This window comes from Clarias gariepinus, chromosome 28 (genome assembly GCF_024256425.1).
Source record: "Clarias gariepinus isolate MV-2021 ecotype Netherlands chromosome 28, CGAR_prim_01v2, whole genome shotgun sequence".
NCBI lineage: Eukaryota > Metazoa > Chordata > Actinopteri > Siluriformes > Clariidae > Clarias > Clarias gariepinus.
The window spans coordinates 8,647,501-8,668,390 of record NC_071127.1 but is presented as its reverse complement, the minus strand read 5'-3'; the positions used below and the strand labels follow the sequence as shown (position 1 = coordinate 8,668,390).

General features: G+C 42.7%; 1 protein-coding gene and 1 pseudogene across 1 annotated transcript in view; both read right to left on the bottom strand.

The window, feature by feature from the left end:
• The window catches only part of jarid2b (jumonji, AT rich interactive domain 2b), a 103,283-nt gene that overhangs the window by 55,023 nt on the left and 27,370 nt on the right, over window positions 1-20,890 (bottom strand). The window lies entirely within an intron of this gene.
• LOC128516235 (uncharacterized) lies at window positions 10,114-10,179 on the bottom strand (annotated as a pseudogene).

Here is a 20,890-nt window from a genome sequence, read left to right as displayed (position 1 = left end):
AAACGAGCATGGAGACCAACGTCTGGCAAAGTCTGGAGAGGAGACACGACGGGGCTCAAGGAGATTAGCGAGGAGTGCGTGTGTGTGTGTGTGTGTGTGTGTGTGTGTGTGTGTGTGTGTGTGTGTGTGTGTGTGTACACACTTTTAGCCAGGTCTGGCAGTGCGCTGATGAGATCAAGGATTAAACAAGCCTCATTAGCGGTTAGCGTTTTTGACACACTCGACTCATCCAGAGAGTGAAACGAGCCAGCGGTCTGCAGACACATCTGAGACAGATTTAAGAGTGTGCGGACTCAAAAGAGCGCTAATGCTAAGTGAGATTCATATTCAATCTGTCAGGGGAAAAAGGAAAAAAACGAAACGCTGCCAAGCTTTGTAGTGTCGAAAAACAGAAAAATACAACTCTTTTCCACTTAACAGACAAAAGTAATATCCTGAAAAGCCTGAGACGCTGTGATCGGAACATTGGTTCACACATTAAATCTGACAATTAATCGACTTAGAAAGGGAAAGCTAAAAACTTTCATTAAAAAAAAGAAAGAAAAGCAGTGCTTGAATAATGTACTGAAAAAACTAAGCTATATTAGGCCTTGACCTAAAAGACTTGTGCACATTTAGGATTCCTAAATAACACTTTTTTTCTTTATATATTTTCTTTCATATATTTAAAGTCTATTCTGCATGTCTTTAGACTGTTGGAGGAAACCGGAGTACCCAGAATTACCCGAACATGGGAAGAACATGCAAACTCCATGCACACAGACCCGAGGCAGGGGTTGAACCCAGACCCTGCCAACGGTGCTAAACACTAAGTGATATTGCGATATGAATTCTTCAATAAGAAATTATGTACAGGCAGATAATCTGTTCCAGTCGCCCAAAAATATTAGTTCGCTTTGACTCGTTCGGTTAGTTTGTTCATATTGTAAGGAAGAGTATTAGTATGTCGGGGTTCCTCTGTACATCAGTTTACATTATTTAATATGGAGAAATGGGGGGTCAAGACTTTTGCACAGTACTGTATGTTTTAGCAGTTTCAAGTTACATTGAAAATAAAGTTATTGAAGTAGAAGATTATCCGTCATAAAGTTATATACTCCATCTCAAACACACACACACACACACACACGGCACTCCTATTCAGACTAGAAGAAAAAACAAACACTGAATAAACGCCTCTAATAGACATGCCTCATTGTTTTGGGGGTTTGGGCAAACAAAAGGTGTGTGGTGTGTGTGTGTGTGTGGGGGGGGGGGGGGGGGTGTTTGGGGGGTTGGGGGGGCATGGCTGACACTGACGGGTGAGCTTTACATCTCCCAGTAGACATGTGTGCACACACACACACACACACACACACACACACACACACACACCTGACAGAAGCTGACTGGGTGCAAAGAGTGTGAAAACCACCAGGTCTTCTCATTAGACACCCCCATGGGCATGCACACCCACACACACACACACACACACACACACAAACACACACAGGCATCTGCATCAATACAAACTGGCAGGATTTGGAATGGACCAAGCTGCTCTAATGGTGAATGGCACAAGCCTTGAGAGGACAGATATAATTGTGTGTATCTGTGAACGCGCATATGTGTGTGTGTATGTGTGTGTGCGCGTGTGTGTGCGTTTGCGTGTCAAAACCTTTGAAAGCGTGACGTTGTGACAGGATCCCCAGAGCATAGTGCAGCAGGCTGGCAGGTACGGAGCAATTACCTCACACCTCCTCTCCCCCTCTCCTCCTCCTCCTTCTGCCACACTATGGTCTGGCATCGGGCCAGCCACACACACACACACACACACACACACACACACACACACACACACACACACACACACAGAGCTCATGCGGTTGATCAGGAAAGTGCGTGAAAGTGCGCTAGTTTCTCCTCTTTGGCAAGCTGCCAGGATGAGACTAAGTGTGTACGAGTGTGTTCATTCCCTCCGTGAGGAATCTCAACAAACAACGGCACTATTATATGAACATCGCCGCAACTTAACCGACTCGCTCGCGCGGAACGAGCAACGAAGGTGAAGTCTGGGCTGGAGGTCGATTCTGGCATAGACAAAGGCGTACTGTATAGCATCAGTTACTGTTGGCTGGCAAGACTGCGAAAAAATCAGAACTCGTGGGTTTATCCCTCAATTGGTTTTTAGTGTGAACACAAATCGAAAAAGATGAAAATAGGAAACGCTACAGCTAAAAAAAGTTGATGTTTAAGCACACACATAGTAGACGTTTAGAAGATATGCAGGACATTAGATGAGCATGGAGTGTATAGATCAGTTTATAAAGATTTTAATATCATTATAGTCAGCATTAGTGATGGGAATGACCTGGAGTCAGCCGATACGATATTATCACGATACCTCGTTGTCGATTCAACTTGTATTGCGATTCTGTAGGTATCAAGATTTCGAAATATCACATTTTTCCCACATTTTTCTAAACAAACTACGCAAATAATTTAGCCTGTCAACATCTTCAATATTTGGCTTAATTAAAAAAATATATAATAATGATTTTAAAAATCCCCTTTTTTGGACTGATGCGACTTAAGTAGTAAAACAGTAACCCAGTGTAAGAATCCATCCACTGACGCTCTGGATAAAATGTCTCCTAATTTCGTCGTACACTGTCAACAAAGGCTTTTTATTCTTCCTAAAAACACTTTAGAGTGCCACCTGTAGGATACTAGAGGAACTTCAACATATATCATTTAAAAAGTATGGCGATACGCGATATGTATTTGAATCGATTTTCCCATCATTAGCATCATTTATGTAGCAAAATAAACCAAACGACTTTTTTTTCTCATACACCATGAACATTTAGCGAATACACAGTAATCAATAAGTGCAACATATAAATCCGATCCCATGTTATTGTCTCCAATATTTATGTGGAACGTACACAGGGTGATAATACATGACGTAATCATAAAACCTGTACGTTCACTCCAACCGCACACGGCATCCCTGATTCAGCAATGTGAAACGCTCGCGCCTGTTTTTAAAGAGCGCACTCGTGCACACACACACACACACACACACACACACACACACACACACACACACAGACTAAATATAGCAACGCTGGCGCTCACGTGGGAATGATCATCGCAGAACGCGGGCTCGCGGCCAACTCAGGGCTTTCACTTAACACGCTCAAATTTGTTCGAACAACGCATGCTGCCTGAAAGGGCACGACGAGAACAAGAGGGAAGAAAGAAAACACAAGACGGAGAGGAAGCCAGAGAGAGAGAGAGAGAGAGAGAGAGAGAGAGAGAGAGAGAGAGAGAGAACAAGCTTCCTGCTCCAACTGCAGAATGTTCAGAATGTTCAAGACGCTCCGGCCGTCGAGGCCGTCCGTCTCTCACCACCTCGCTCTCAGGCTCTCATAACAGAGCCGCGAAGGGCTCGGGTCGTAACGGCCGATGTGTAATTCAACATGTCTTTTTGTTTACTGCTGTAAGAAAAAAAAAAAAAAATCAAACCCAGGACAAATCCAGTGATCCAGCTGGTCCAATAAACACCGAACAAAACGACATCACAAGCAGCACAGCTGCAACCCGGAGACCAACAGCTGCAATATCGAATCAGGAGAGGTTTATTGGAGAAAAGCTGGTCGAGGAAAATAGATATTATTATTGTTGTTGTGCTGTGTGTTCCGGAAGAGGAGCACGAAACACGGGAAGAAACTAAACAAACCAAAAATAATGACATCAGATCAATAGAAAATGGTCGTCAGTATGAGACTAAACGTCTCTGGCAAACTTTTAATGATGATTATATCTGGTAATTAATATTCCAGAAATATTTAAAACTTCAGTTTAATTCATTATAATAATATAATAATTATATAACAATATAATTATACTAATTTTTGAAATAAGTGTATACACATTTAAATTAATTATCATTAAAATAAATACAGTTAACTCGTTCCAAGTATGTTTTTTTTAATGCTTTAATTAATTTAATTAATATTGCTGGACATGCCGTGCTTTGGAAAAATGAACCAATTTGCCAAGAAAAAAGAAAACAACGATGCAATGCGAATAAAGCTTACTTTAAAAAGAAAAAACTTGCAAAAAAAAAAAAAAAATAATAATCACAGATTAAATCCAACAGTCAAAAGCAGAAAGCACAATCCCTACTGTACATGTGCCAAAAGTTTCGTGCAGCTGTTACTACCATCATTAATGTGTCACCAAGGTGCAATCTAAAGACGCAACCGCTCTCCGTCATCAGGAAATGCAAATCCAGCGCAACAATATGAAATCAAGAGCACGAAAGAAACACACAAAGAAAATGGATCAAAGACAAAGACAAAAGAGAGAAAACACACAGATCATAGACGTCCAGATTAAGTGCATTATAGGCCATTAAATCCCAGAGCCTACATGTGGTCATCATCATCATCATCATCATCATCATCTGATCTAACCCTGAGCACGGACCTACTTCTCGTCACCACTCAGTGGCTTTTACAACACAATCAAACTTCACTTTGTTCCATCTCTCTCTCTCTCTCGCCGCTCTAGGTGCACTTTGAAGCCAGTTTGGTTTGGAGCCGTGCCCATGACGTGACACGCAAAGCCGGTGCCTGCATTAGGACAAACCAAAACTAAACTCAACAATTTCCTGTACAGCCACTCAAAACTGCGCTCGCTCTGAATCCCTCGCCAACTCAAAGCGGCTCGGGCGAAACCTCCGCTCATCCATGGCTTCGGGCCCGTACAGACCCGATAAAAGAGCAGTTAATCCACACTGATCCACTAAATTACACCAAATTGCTTTGGCATTCAGCTACAGTCAGCAATTTGTCTACTTTAACAACAGGCCGAAATCTCTCATGACAATAACTTAAGACTTTTCTCTAATACACATGGTATTGGGGAACACTATAGGTTTGCTAACAATTTGTTGGAAAAAAAGAGAAATGTTATAAAAACATGGCAATTTAATACAGATTTTGCACCTCGTGTCAAAAAACGCACCATGACCTTCCTGAGGGTCGACATGCAGCGATCATTCCGTCTTTCATACTAGCGCTAGCGAGCGCCATGACACTGCGGGAAAAAAACTAATTTTCTCTTAAGCGCTTTGTTGTATTCTTTCGGGAAACCGAACTAAAAATTCTCACCAGATTTGTGCGACTCAGCAAGTAAAAATAATACGAATCTAGTCAAATTTAGCTAAGAAATTTTTAATATAAGCTAAAACAAACTAAATATAAGATTATTATACATATTTCCAAACAATTGTACTTTTTTTTTTATTTATTTTAAGTATAAACATTGTTCTCTTTTGGCAGATAGTTTTGCTTCATTTAAGAAACTAAAAATTTTTGCAAAACATTCTAGTAAAATTGAGTTAGAAGTTAGCGTAATATTATAAAATTATTATAAAATTAGTTTGTTTTAATAATTTTTAGGTGAATTTAACTACAAGATATTTTCAAAAATTAAGTACAAAAAAAACTAAAAATATCAAATGTATCTACATAAAAGTTTCTAAAATTACATTATAATAATTATTAAACTTTTTTTTTTTTTTGAAGTATAAGCATCTTGTTCTTTTGGCAAATCATTTTGCTTCTTTTAAGAAATAAAATCCTAAAACTAGCAAAATGATCTACCAATAAAACAAAAAAAAAAAAAAACTCACACTTAATTAGTAAAACTTTAGGTTTAAAAACCTAATATTTCTTATATATTCTTATTCGAAGAAATATTCAATAAATCTGACTCGATACAAGATATTTCTATATTACCAAAACATCTTTTTACAGTTTAGTGTCTGTTGAAGTTGTGCACGTGTGTCTACATGTTTATCTGGACTTTAATCAGAACCTGGGAAACTAGTTGGAATAACTTAAGGTGATTTTCTCGTAACTCGAGGTGCCTGAACGGCAGTGTGTATCACATGCAAACACACACTAACTGTTTACAAATAAATAAATTCATATTCAGCTCGATAAACAAGGGTCAGTAATAGAAAACTGAATAAAGACCATTGCATTTTATTTAGGCGCAAACCTGAAACTTAAGGGGCTAATTGAAACACAATCACCCCACCTCACACACACGAACACACACACACACACATATATGCATTCAGTGCAGGTGAGGAGTCATGCGGCGCGCTGAAGTAACCCTCTCACCACCTCCTGTGTGTCATTTGCTACAAAAAGCCCTGCTTGCCCGCACACGCTCTCTCTCTCTCTCTCACACACACACACAAACTCAGACAGTGAAGAGGTTCCCTAATGACTCAGGCTTCTTCTGGCTTCAATTAACAGACACGTCCTTCTGAAGCGTGCCGCGGCTGGAGACGAACAAAGCTCCAATCACACTCTGTAATCAGCACGCAGGGATTTGGAGAGTCTCGTCTCTCAAGGGTGGCACAGAGGAAGCAACTCTCTCTCACACACACACATATATATACACACGCACACCTACACACTCTCACGCAAACCCAGAGTAAAAGGTTCCACAGCTGGCATGAGTGTGTGTCCTAGCCACATCCGAGTGCTGTGGCACAGGCCTCCCACGAGCTCCAGCAGTACGTTTACACAAAGTGCTCCAACCACACACACACACAGACACACACACACAGAGTGCGTGCACATGCACCCACACACCTCCACAGAGCAAGATGCATGGAAACATGTTTACAACAGCAGGAAGAAAGGTCAGAGCGAAGTGAGTGTGAGAAGAAACTTCAGCCACGGAATGAACATCAAACATCACCTTATTAACAGCACAGTCTATTTATATATAGATATAAATATACATCAGTGCTGTCAATCAACCTAGTTACAGTAATAGTCAGATTCACTTCTGTTATAAACGTGCAGTGTTGGAATAAAGAGATGGATGACAACCTGGTTAGAGGAGACAGATTATGAAATCTCACATATTAACCTTGAATTACAGAAATGTTACATTAAAATCTCTCGAATCAGCCCGGCCCTCCGTGCGATAGTTATGTAGTGCGGGATCTGGCAACCCACCCACAGCAGGGCTCGAACCTGGGTCCGGTAAACTTGGTTTAATGATAAAAAAAAAAAAGAAATGCGTTAAAATTAATCACGTGCGTTAATATTAACAGCCCTGATATATGTATACAAATGTGTATGTGTATATATTTATATGCATATAAAAACATGAATTCCGTACATGAAGTGTTTCATGCGTCCATCAATCGTACCATGTTCATTTTTTACCCATTTACAGTTACGTTTATACGTGAGACTAATTACCGCCTGCCATCACTTATCTCATTACGGCAGATGCAAAACAGATGTTCTCCCACCGGCCTTGAATCTCTCCCTCACTCAAATGTAAGATAAATCAGATTGCTGCGCTACCCGAGAAGCCGAATGTTACATCATCATCATCATCATCACATCATCGAGAAACTTTAGTCCATTGATTATCGTATATGGTTTCCAGAGAAGTTCCAAAGGTGCCGTCTACTATCGAGAGTTACTAAAGAAAGCCTTTTTTTTTTTTTTTTTTTTTTTATCACAGCTCTCTAATATAACCCTCTGACTCGGACTCCCACCCCAACAGCTCCTGACCAATCAGGATCGAGAAGAACATGGGAAAAAATAAAACAACTTAGTCAGCAGCCTGAGTACAATCTGTATCGTCCAAAAATCGAGAACAGAGAGCAGAGTTGAGTCATCAGTTCCTAACACGCGCACACACACACAAACACACACACACGGTTGTGCTGGTCATGCTGTGCTCTACACTTGGCCTGTGGTCTATCTAGTGCACTCGATTCATGTGACTGACTCAGCGCTCGAGTAAGTGTGAACCGGAACCTGCTGTCTTCATCACCGTCCAGAACCAGCCAGCAAGGACAAAACTATCATTTCTTTTAGTGCACACACACACACTTCTCCCTCACCTCAGTGCCAGGGCCTGTCTACGGGACGCGAGCCAGGAGGTGTGTGCAGAGCCGTGGGCTGACGTCAAAGCGGATTTTCCTCGGTCCGCAGCCGGCTCAGAGCTGGAACGCGCTCGTAAACGTCAAACTTTTATTTATTTCCGTTTCGAGCCGAGGGCTCCTCCCTGGGACTTTGGAATTTGGACTGGCTGATTACACGAGCCCGCTTTCAGGCCGGGATTTCAGCGCAAGCCGACACGTCAGCGACACGCCTGTTTAATGCGCTGTTCCTCATTTTAAACCTTTAACAATATTAAGAGATTCCTTACGTTTCGATTTTGGATTAAATGAAAGCCTTGTGATCTTTTGAGATACAGTAGCAGGACAAAAACAGTTAAGTGTGTGTTGTGCAGTGTGTCTAATTGCTGGTGTTTTACCAAATGTGTTAAATGTCGACTCTTTCACCAGAACCAGAAGATATGGAAAGTCACTGAAAGTGAATTCTCCATGCTGATTCATTAACTGTTTATAACAGCAGCTCACACACTGTGTTGATTAGAAGTCAATCAGTAGGTTTATATTCACGCACTATTGGACATCTTGGGCAACGTTATGCTTTTAACTTTGTGGCAACAGTTAACAAAGGTAGGGTTGTTTCCTTTCCAACATGACTGTCTCCCAGTGCACAAAGTAAGGTCTATAAAGACGCACAAGGTTTGATAAGGTTGGTGTAGAAGAACTTGACTGGTCCTAACACAGAGCCCTGACCTCAACCCCATCGAGAACCTTTGGGATAAAGTAAAACAGAGATTCTGAGCCAGGCCCTCTCGTCCAACGTCAATGCTAAACCTTATAAATGCTCTACAAAATGAACGGGCACGAATTCCCACAGAAACACTCCAAAATCTTGGAGACAGCCTTCCAAGAAGAGTGGAAAAAAAGTGGAAACGCACAAATTACACATGCACACATGGCTACAACAGTGTAACACTTGTTTTGCGGATGTTCCACTACATTAAATGTCTCCATAAACAGATAAAACACAATGTGTAACTAATTAATAAACTTTGTTTTCTTTCAGAGACGTACACCAACGCAGGAAATATTATCTTTCGAGTGTTAAGAATAACTCTATGTCACTTTGGGCAATAACCCCACACCCAGTCATTGATTATTTTCCTGTAATTCAATGATGCCAAGAAATGTATTTCTCACGTCTGACCTTTATATTTATTGTCTCTAAAAAAAAAATAGGATTTTCACTCCAAGTATAGTTCCTATAGAAATAACATCCTGTTAAATGTTGTGCAATTCTATATCCAAATTTATAAAAATGACAAAAATCTGCCTGTATCTGTTGCCAAGTGTCGAGTGCGTTATAATCGGGATTTCCCCCAAAATGCTTCTCGCCTAAACTGGGAGGAACGTCAAGAGGAAGCACCCGCTGCGCTTCCTCCTCCAGCGCGGCCTGCTCGCCGATTTCATTACGATCTCGCAGCTGCACCGAAATCCACATGGCTCGACAAATGCTGAGCAAGGGCTTAATTTAGGATTCGAGAGGCAGGAAAGACGAGAGCATGTGGGAGGATCATGTGAGAAACGCAACATGATGAGAGGTGAGGGAGAGACGGAGGAAGAGGAAGCTGAAAAAACACCACGGGGCAGACGAGAATCTATTCATATCCGAGTCGTCCTAAATCTGTGTCTGGAACAATCCGCACGTTGCTGTCCATCTCTCTCCCTCTCCGCTTTCAGAGATAAATCAATCTGGCGTTGCACTTCATTGAAATGAATTGCTCGGGAATGGCGCGGCAGGCTGTGCGGCCTCTCGCCGGTGCACAGATTATTATTCATGGATGCGTCGAGCCTCGCGGGAGCTCGGAGCAGCACGACAAGCCTCGCACTTCACTGAAAACACACACACACACAAACTGCTCACTAACACCTAGGGGCCATTTGGGCTCCGGACTTCACGCTTATTGTGTGCAATACAGGTACTCAGCTTACACTCGAAACAGGAAATGAAAAGCCCGTCACAGTGACTGGATTAGGTTTTCTTCCTGACGATGCAGTAAAACAAAACTTGGCTGCAAAGAATTGGTTTTGTACCATTTATATGATATGAACGGAATAAAAAACGTATATACAAATCTATCTGAATCAATGCACAGGACTGAAAGAAATGACTGAACCCCTGAAACTAGCAATAATCGCGCCTCGGACAAACCTCATAGGCGACCATACTACCACTGCGCAAAGCACTGAACTAGTAATCAGAAGGTCTTAGGTTCAAAACCCATAACCACCAAGTTGCTACTGTTGAGCCCTTGAGCATAGACCTTAAGGCCAAATGCCATAACTGTAAAACTTAATGAACAACTTGAACTAACTAAACTTAATTCATTTGAATTACCGTAAGAAAAAGAATGGACTGAATTACTGAAAAGACATTGACTAAATTGCTTAAAAAAAGCTTACATCAATGATTGAAAGATGATACACTAATGTGCCGAATTACTGAAACAAATTCAGACGAGTACTGAACGGCGTTACGCTGCCGAGCCAATTTTTTTTTTCTGTTCATCTAAACTAAATTACGCTGAAGCAATTTGTTCCAAACTAAATTCTCCTTAAATAAATGATTCAAACCCGACTTCAAAATTGGAGCGTGCGCCAGTCTAAGTTGGTGTACAAGGGTCTCTGTGTGTGGTGGAGCTGAGGATTTTCCAAACGGTTAGCGCTCAACACACAGCGAGAGTGCGAGCGCACACACTCGGAGAATACGCTGCTGCACGAGGAGAAACAAAACCTCCCGGTGTCCTGGGATGCCCTCCTGGGTGCTGGCACAGGCGCGCTGCACAGAGCGAGAGAGAGGTGTTTGTGCCAGGCCACACTCCTGACTCACATGCTGTCCAGAGCAATCCAACAGCTGGGCTCCAAACACACACACACACACACACACACACAGCCAGCCACGGTGCAGACTCGGAGCTACCGCTTGCGGTCTCTCACTCACACACCGCATTAGTCTCACACCGACGGAGAACCTGGTGCAGCAGTGCAGTGTGTTATAGGAACTCCCTTCGCCAACAGCAGAACAGAAGACGTGAACGAGTTACAGGGGGAAAAACCAGACTGTATTTTGGCCTCCTGAAGAAAAACACGCATGGGGTTTTAGAGATCCGGTCCACCGGGCTCCACACTGCCTCCGTCTGTCTGTCTGTCTTTATTTCTGTCTCCCCCTCTCTCCCTTGCGCCCTCCCTCCTTCTCGGTCTCTAACAAGCTTCATAAATATACATCAGCTGGAGCTGGACACCTTGGCAGCTTGAGCGCTTCTTTAACTGTCAGTGCAGTAACGAGCTTTTTCGCTTCGTGCTCACTCACCTGCATCATTAACCACGAGCCCTGGCACCGCGCGTCACACCGCCCCGCGTGCCAATCACACAACAAAGAGGAGTGTGACACGGCCAGGCTTCATGCCCCGGGCATCAGAGACAGGGGCGAGATGGCAATTACCGTATTTCCTGGAGTAGAAGACGGGGGGTTTGTCCCCCCCTTCCCGCAGAGAGACGGGATACGAACCTGACGGAGGGGGTGAATTCCAAATAAACAAACAAACAAACAAACCGGCGCTCCAGGAATGAGGCTCGAAATTCGAATAAACTTTAGGAATTTAGGATTACTTAATCCTGTCATTTCCAGCACTGCTCCACCCGAATAAGGGAATGTTTCTAGAAGCAGCACCATCAATTTAGCTCATTTTTGCTCTCCGTTTTAAACCAGATGGATTTCCTTCTATGGTGTCTTTTGGATTATTGGAAGACATTAGGCACAGTTGACTTGGACCGTTACCCAGGAACTTTCTGATACAGCAGGTAGCGGTACTTGGGTTTGTAAGTCGCCATTGAACACAAGAGAATAAGAAAACTAGAACGCGAGAAAAGGGTGCAAAAGCCATGCTCTCGCAAGAGTGGCACTGAGATTTCGAACCAGACTGGCGGCACTGATCGTCTCGCATCTAAACAACGATCTACTTCCTTACTTAGGTACGATGACTGGCTTCCATATCCGATCCAATCCGCGGACGAGTGTACTGTATAGACAACCTGTTTAAGCGGTTCCCAAGCATGGAACGATTCTGTTCTCACTGATCAAAACGATCCAGACTTTGGCCTTGAAAGCGATCTCCGAAACACCCTAAAGTCAAGTGCTGCATTCGAGTTACCGCGAGTGAGCTAGGATGTGGAAAAAACAGACGCCTTCACAAAAGCATGTTTTATTAGCTACATCCTAGCCAGCAGACGTTAGCGTTCACGAATTTATGACGTGCCTACATCTTCAAAATAGAAATCCATTTCGTCCGAGTTGTAGATTTAACCCACTGGCATGTCCGTGTTATCTGATCTAAAGCGAACAATGAGCTACTGTAAACTCATTTAATCTTTGACCACAGAGGAGTTGCTGAACTCGTGCCTGGAGGAAATCATTACAGGAAGAAATTCTGATCCCGCATTCCGAATTCCTTGGTGTGCACAAGTACGAGTCCGAATCGTGACTGATGTTGAGCAGGAACGTGGCTCCAGCGGGATCGGAAAACGTGTCAAAGATCTCCTCGTGCTCAAGGATCGGCGCGGAAGAAAAATGTCAAGCTGAAGGCGAGCTAGTTAAACCAGTTAGTCCGGCAACAAAAGTGGTGCAAAAATAAACAAACTCTATATTGGTGCATGTTGCATCACTGCAGCTAGCGGAGAATTTTCCTCTCACACACACACGCGATGATAATCCTGTACAAATCTCTCTCCACTCATGTACTAATTACTCGATTAGCCTTCCTGATATTTACCCGTGATCATCTTGCACATCGCCTCCCCCCTCGGTTAAATGCTAATGAGAAGGTTATTCAGCACTCCTTTACACCGCAGTGCGAGTCCAGTGTGTGTGTGTGTGTGTGTGTGTGCGCGTACATGGAGGTGCGGGAACCCGGTCGCAGGATGACCTGTACATGAAGTGCTTAAGTGCTGCTTATGATTTTATAGCGCACACAGAGGCAGCAGTGGGGGGACGGAGGAAAGAGATACGCTCATCGTTGGTTAACCTGTTAAAGAGCAGTTATTAAATTGTGTGCATGTGTGTGTGCTTGTGCAGGGGTGTGTGTGTGTGTGTGTGTGTGTGCGCGCATGTGGATTTAATCATACCCTGTCCCTGACGGATGAGATAATTAAATTCTCTCCTTGCGGCTTGACATTGTGCGGTTCAGAGAGATGAACGAGAGTTCCAGTGAAGCTCCTGTGGTTTGTTTATATGCAAAGATGTTGAGCCCACACACACACACACACACACACACACACACACACACACACACACACACACACACACACACACACACACACGGTCTGCATTATTCACACAGATCCATATGGACCAGCATTTACTGAGAGCACCAGAGGTCATCAGGAACATATGTGGGCCATCACACACACACACACACACACACACACACACACACACACACACACAATAATACAATCATTAGATTAACAAGTTGTAAAATAATGACAGGCTTATTGAAATGCTTAAGTTTGTGCTCACACAGTTGTCAAACTTGGGTTTAATGGGAACACTGGTTAAAATGGAAGCAATCCCAGAACTCCCATCATGCAACTGTCGGGTTCCTGACCCAGAGCCTTAACTGTTCAGCTCTGAGAAACCAGAGAACGCAAACCCAGACTTGACTGCTAAGGAAAACGTTCTTTTTCTTTTCAATTGCATGATTTTAGAATTACGGCTAACGTAAACCGGTTAAAAAACGTGTCTGAAACACGTGCGCGTGATTTACATACGCTAAAACATCAACAGTTATTCCAACTATTTAATACTGATTCGAACAAACGCTTTTTCCGACGACTACGAGATCACGGCGAGCAGGTGGCCGCAGAGGTCAGAGGTCACCCCCACCAGTCACCCCGCGGGAAAGGGTTTACCCTCAGTGCTCAGCGTGCCTGTCAATCAACACTGATTATGAGGACGCACTGGATTCACCCTTCTCCCCGAGCCCCACCCCCGCCCCTCTTTCAACCCCAGCTGAAGAAAAGAGGCTTTTAACATGACAAAGTAGCGGCGATTTTCGCAAAAGAAAAGAAAGACTGATAGGACGGGAGAGGGGTCTGCGGAGGTGGGGGAGGAGATTCCCAACGGGATCCCCGAATCCCCTATCGCCTCCAACCATCCTGAAAGGTTGGTCTTTTAAAATAAAGGGAAGCTCAAAAGGTTATCCGTCCATCCCGGTCACCGGAGTGGAGCTTTATCGGGCTGCTTTCTTCACATCAAGTTCGGTTCGAGCTTACTAGAATAGCGCGGTATTCAGTCTTATGTGATCCTGTTCAACAGTCGATGATGAAGCCAGCTTGAGTTAAGAGACTCGTTAGGCTAGTTAGGGAAGGAAAGTGTTTCCAAGGATCCTGGTGTTCTTGATGGAGATATGGTTAAGTTTCGGTTGTCATGGTAATGACTTGAGGAATGATAAAATGTTTTGCAATTATTATTATTCTTGTTTTATTTAAGGCTGAGGAAGCCAACCCAGGTCTTTCCATCCTCAGCAGCTCCTACTTCAGGATTCCCAGACGTTCCCAAGCCCGGGAGGTCCTAGTTACGCACCTAGGTTTACTTTCAATTCAGCCAGAGCCAAGCAAGAAACATGCTTAAAAGCTGCCTAAACCACATCAACTAGCTCATCAACTTGTTGCCAATCATGGGAAGCTAGCTCATCATGAGAAACTGTAGGTACGCAGAATGCCTGGCTCGAATTAGCGCACTCAACTTCAGGAAATAGCGCAACTCATTCCACACATACACACATCTCTCTCTCTCTCCTACTCCTGAGTGATTTAAGACACAGCCAAGTACTGCACCGGGCCCAACACTGCACTTGATCTCCGCGCTGTCAAAGCCGACACACATCGATCCAACTTGAGCGCTCGACAAGCAGACGTCATGATACCCGCTGACCCCCAGGTCCACGCTAGCGACAGGAGACAATTCATTTCCAGCAACACTTAAGAGTAAAAAAATTAAAACAGTGCAGTGCCAAATCCAATCAATCAGGTGATGATCTGATGTCGGAAAATGTGGTTTCTACCTGCACTCCCACAAACCTTGGCTTGAGCTCAGTTCGACTCAGTGTACAGAACAAAGCAATGGTTTTACATACTAGCGATAACGAACTTTAAATCAGATGTAGGCTGTTGATTTGTGGCCATTATAATGGTTTTCCTTTAATTCTATAGCACTTATGTTTCTCATCTTGTTTGATGGAAAGCACTAATCTTCTGCTCCACACTCCGGTCCAGTAGGTGGCAGTATTGCCCCAACTGCTTATAAATTCAAAAGAAGAAGCAATACTCTCGCAAAATGTGAGTATTTGCAGGAAAAGGTTAATTTTCTTGCTAAAGCTGTGCTAAATTTGTTCATTGATTCAGATCATTTAACGTTTGTATGATAACCTACATAATTAAAAAATTGTAAATCGATTCTGAATTGAAAAAAACGAATCGACCAACGAAAGCCTGATTAAATCGCACAGCTCTATGGAGTATAATACACAACTGCCGCAAGAAGCCCCAGCAATTTAAAAGCTACCAAAACTTTGCACACTCGCACAACACATCAGCGACCCAACAAAATCTCATTTTAACCCAGGGTGAGAAAAGGTGAGAAAACCACAGAAAGAAAAAAAAAAAAAGTAGCGTTTAAATGGTGCGCGAAAACTCCTCTGAGGTGCAAACTACATTCCTGCCATTCAGCTAGTGTTTCCTCTTCACACACACACACACACACACGCACACACGCGCACACACACACACACACCTATCAATCAACAGCTCTGAGCGCAGATGTTCAGAGCAAAGGCCAAAAAAAAAAGCCCAATTCAGGTCTGTGCATAGAGAGGAAGAGGGTGAGGGGGTGTGTGATGGACCTCATCTCTCATTCCAGTTTATCTTTTTTTTTTATCTCTCCTTTCTCAAGGGCACAAGGCAGCCTTTCCGGCTCTGACGACCTCCGACCTCGCCTTCTCGTCACACAACAGCGAGCCACCGGTGCGCGCATTCCGCATTCAAGGACGCATTTAAATAAAAAAAAAAAAAGGCCGTATTTTCCATACAATAAAAGAGAGCATAAATTTTGGAGTACAGGAAGGTACACTTCAGTTTTTAGATTACAAAACGAGTTTATTGTAGGGGTTGTTTTTTTGGTCATGGGTTTGAGAGTGATGAGCTAAGCTGAATTAATACAAATAAAAAAAAAAAAACATATAAACACAGTGGTAGCCAAAAATATTGGGACAAATAAAAGTCAACGTTAAGACGACATTATTGTTAAAAAAAATTGCAATGTTTAAAAAACTGTAGTCGCACACAGCTTGGCACGGGTTTTTACGACAAATGCAGTCCTCCTGACGCAACCCCTTTCATTTTATCCGTGCCTGGGACCGACGCTACATCCAGTGGCTGGAGTTTGGGCGTTGGGTGGGCGTTGAACACAGGCCTTCCACATGGCAGGTGAGAAACATAGCACTGAGCCACCAATGGCCCAAATAATAACAATTACACTAATAAGAATTTGTGGAACAATCAATACTTAGTATGACATTAAAACCTGCTGGATACGGCTGGGCTGAAAAGACGTCTGTGGTACTCTGGTGGCACTCCATCCATGCCCGATCGCTTCCTGAAGATCATGTACAGACAAATCTCCCAAAGCAGTTTGCAGTTTAAGTTTTAGACATTTTTCTGTAGAGGTGGACACCCCGGCTTAAAAAATTAATAAATAAATAATAAAATCCTGCCACATTTTGTTCTGTACATTAACTAAACCAGCTGATTCTTCAATCAGACGGGCGAGACTTAATTAGTGACATCACCTGCTACAACCCATGACAGATGTTGTTTTTGGTCACCGCTGTAGTGCATGTTGGAAAGTACAGTAACGTGCGTTCCCACAAACGAACTGGAAGTCCCATGTTTGAACATGTACACCTCAAACACTCGGAAAACAAAAGCGTGCAACAATGCAGAACCTGCCGTATTTAATCTTAAAAAAAAAAAAAAAAAAAGAATTGGGGGTTTATTGTGTAAACAGAGGCATGTATGTATAATCCATGCCTTGTCATGTCCTCAGGCAGAAGCAATAAAACACCTGAACGTCTTTCTCACACCTTAGTGCACACCCAAAGCACCATCCATCACTGCCGCCGGCCACAAAATAAACAATCACGTGAAAGATCAATCAACGTCTGTTTAATGTACCGTGTTTGCTGAGCTCTCTCTATCTCTTACACACACACACACACCTATATACACACACACACTACCGCTCCAATTATAAATTTAGAGCAAAACTGAATGTGCAGCGGCAGGTCTTGCGTGAGCACACACACACACACACACACACACACACACACACACACGCAAGCTTTGGATATAATTTACAAGGCAAATCTCAGTGCAGTGTGTGTGTGTGTGTGTGTGTGTGTGTGTGTGTCATGCTGGCAAAGGCAGCTCAGGTCATGTTAAGACAGGTAGCAGAGCCAGTAGCTGGTGAACGTGCCAATCATCGCTGGCATAGACAAGAGCGAACAAGGTAATGTTAAATAAGGGGGAGGTTTAACTGTTTGCATCACTCATCACACACAGACAGACAAAAATATCAACACACAAGGCTGTGGTCCAACTGATGTCCTGTATCTATTAATGTTCGTCTGGAATTCGAAACAAATTGCTTTGTAAAGTTGGATAAAGAAAATGCAAATGTGCGCATTTCCATCCTCTAACGATATTAACTAGATGACGCAACCTAAAGACGAGCTGCCAAGCACACAGTCCCGGCCTAGATCCAAGACAGCAGTAGTAAAAAAAAGCCAAAAAAAACATGCGTTCTTCCAAAATATAGTCAGAGTGGTGAAAGAACTTTTTTTTTTTTAGTGTGTTTTGAATCCTATGATCCGTCACGGCTAAACAGATAAAAATCACTGCTTTTGCCTTAATCTAATCAATTAATTTTTTAATTAAAAACCAACCAATCAAGAAATCTAGCAAATTTACTTACTATACTTCATGTATAGTAGGTTGCAAAAGTAATCACGCCCGTTTCATGTCTAAAATGTCGGTCCCTGTACCGTGCATGTAGCGTTCTGAATGACTGTGTGTACACTTCCAGCAGACAGATGCGTCTCTTCCACAATCTGGCGACACGCTATCCGTCGGTTTTCAAAGATCAGGCTTGGTAAACATTTACGAGAACGACGGCAGTATCCTCAAAGCCTCCTCGGCCGGGATCATCATTCACAGATGTACTGCCGTCTTTGAAAGTGTGCGCCTCTGTTTCACTAACACTCTGATTTGTTGTTTTTTAAAGCCTTCTTTCACCACAAATTTCATCACGAGTCCTGGTTTGACTTGAACGTCCCTCATCAAAGTGAACAATCTGTTTTAAATCATCGTTGATCCCCCAGCCTGGAACGAGACACAGAAGCAGATAAAGTGCTTGGGGTACTTGGGCTGTCCAGCGAACGCCGAGCTCCCGACCGGCTCCGCAAAACCCCTCGCCACCACCAAGCCAGAAAAATAACCCGAGCCGTAACGCGATACTGTTCAGCCTCGTCCAGAACACACAGCGAGACACACAGCTGTCTGAGTGCAGGGATTTTTTTTTTTTTTTTGTACAAGCCAAAAATGTGTGTGTGTGTAGGCCAAGGAAACACACTGCTGCCCTGAAGGATAGCCAGAGCTTCAAAGTACTCCACGGTGTGTGTTTGAGCAGCTGTACGGCTCCAACAGGACCAGCCTGAGAAGATCGAACTTACACAACCATATTTTATACTTTTATTGAAAATATCTCAGCCACCAAAGAACCGTCAGGCAAATTATACCAAAGTTCCGTTAATGCATTACAAGAAAAAAAAAAAAAAACAGGGAACAACGCCATATGTCAGTGATATACATTACAGGCCACACACACACACACACACACACTTTCACGAACATTTAAAACACCCAGGCAGCGCATCAATGTAGCAAGTGTACAAATGTTTAGCATGTTTTTGATCTTAAGAAAAAAAAAAAAAGATGGAAAAAGGACAAGATGTTCAATATGGAGCTGCGCCTTTCCCACATAAAGTGGACTGTTGGACGAGACGGTCCAAAATCTAAGCTTACAAGCATTCAGATCAGTATACCTGGAGTCTTGACCTCAGAGTTTAACACTGCTCACATACACATTGACAGGAGGAATTTAAATAAGATTTGCCTTCAAGGTCATTTAATAGTTTACAACCTAAAAAAAAAGAAAAAAAAAAAAAAAGCACGTCCCACCTGTTAAACCAACATTACCCAAACCTGTTCGACCACAGCGACCCAACGCAAATATCCCGCAGACTTCAAGGTTTTAGCTTAGTTTAGCTAAGAACGCATACACAGAGGAGCGGATATATGAGATAAGCACGAAGAAATGAGATAACATGGAGAAAATGCCTTTAAACGAATTCTTAGAAATACAAGAGGCCAGGACTGACCGAAGGAAAGGACAATATAGTAATAAGATACTTTGAGTAATAAGATCAAAGTATAATTGGACATAAACATGTAAATATACAGATATAGCAGGGATTTGTACTCCAGGTAGACAGTATACAACCTGTGCCCTAATATCCTACAATCCTCTTTCGGAATATACTATTTGATCATTAATATCTGTCTCACACACACACACACACGGCCATTTAAATTTTTTATGCCGCAAATTCCCAGTCTTCTCTCTAACAGAGTCTATAGCAGTGTACAGAATGGTTTACGCTCGTTTCTCGTTTCCCATCGCGCAACACACTATAATCGTCCCCAACACAGCTTTTAAAGAAATTCTTCCTTTTTTTTATTTTATTTATTTTTTTATTTTTACACACACACTCTTATGAAAAAGGTACAGGATTTATGAGGACTTGTAAAATGTATATGCTTGTCAGGAACCTCACAATAACCTCCCTGTGTTAGTTTGGTGAGATGATAAGCCCAGTTCAACCCCCCCGCGCAGAAAGTAAATATAACTATGCTATAAATGCATTAACGCATAAATCGTCCAGTTTGTGGAAATCTAAAAAAACTAGCACATAATGCTTCCGAACAGAACGATGTATATTATTGACGTACGGTCCTGGCCTCGCTCCAAGACATTTCTACATGTTTGCGCCATTAATGGAGTTCCTGTGAGGCCGGTGTTTCAAGTACGAGTTAAACACTGGGAGAAGTTCATTAGTGTAGCAGGACATTATACGGAGAAATAAAGGGAGTTTTTACCCTCATAACCGTGTGGATATTCTGCGCAACCAAAAGTCCCGCTTTGACTTGAACGCCCCTCGTATGCTTGTGCTTTATAAACATCAGATCGTTTGTGGTGGATCGTGTGTCGAATGATTATGAGGAAAAGTAATGTAGTTGTTCCCCAGGAAAATAAAACTCAGCACCCATGCAGATCTGCTGAGCGTGAAACAGCGTGCCACTTACAATCACTGCGACTCGACTCCTCACCCGCGGCTAGAAATAGAAAATAAACACAGCAAAGATGCCTGAAAATGTGAAATCAATTCAAGTGCTGCGTTCAATTTCCTCGTGAAGGGGAAAGCAGCGGCTCGGGGTTGTCAAGTTCCATTACGCAGATTTACAGTCAGCTGCTCTCGAGGAGAGAAAGAGTGCTTGTTTATTTGCGAGCGCGAACGTGCCGATGTAAAAACGTCCATGTCAGGACGGCTTTAAACTGAAAACGCGAAAATTAAAAGACACTGAAATGACTTTAAAGTGTAGATTTTATCATCATAATAAAAAAAAAAAAACAACAAAAAAAAGCTAAAAATCCCGAATTGCAGAACTTTCTTCCTTTGCTGTGCTTTCGTTTTTTTTTCACACCATTTTTTAAACACCTGCACC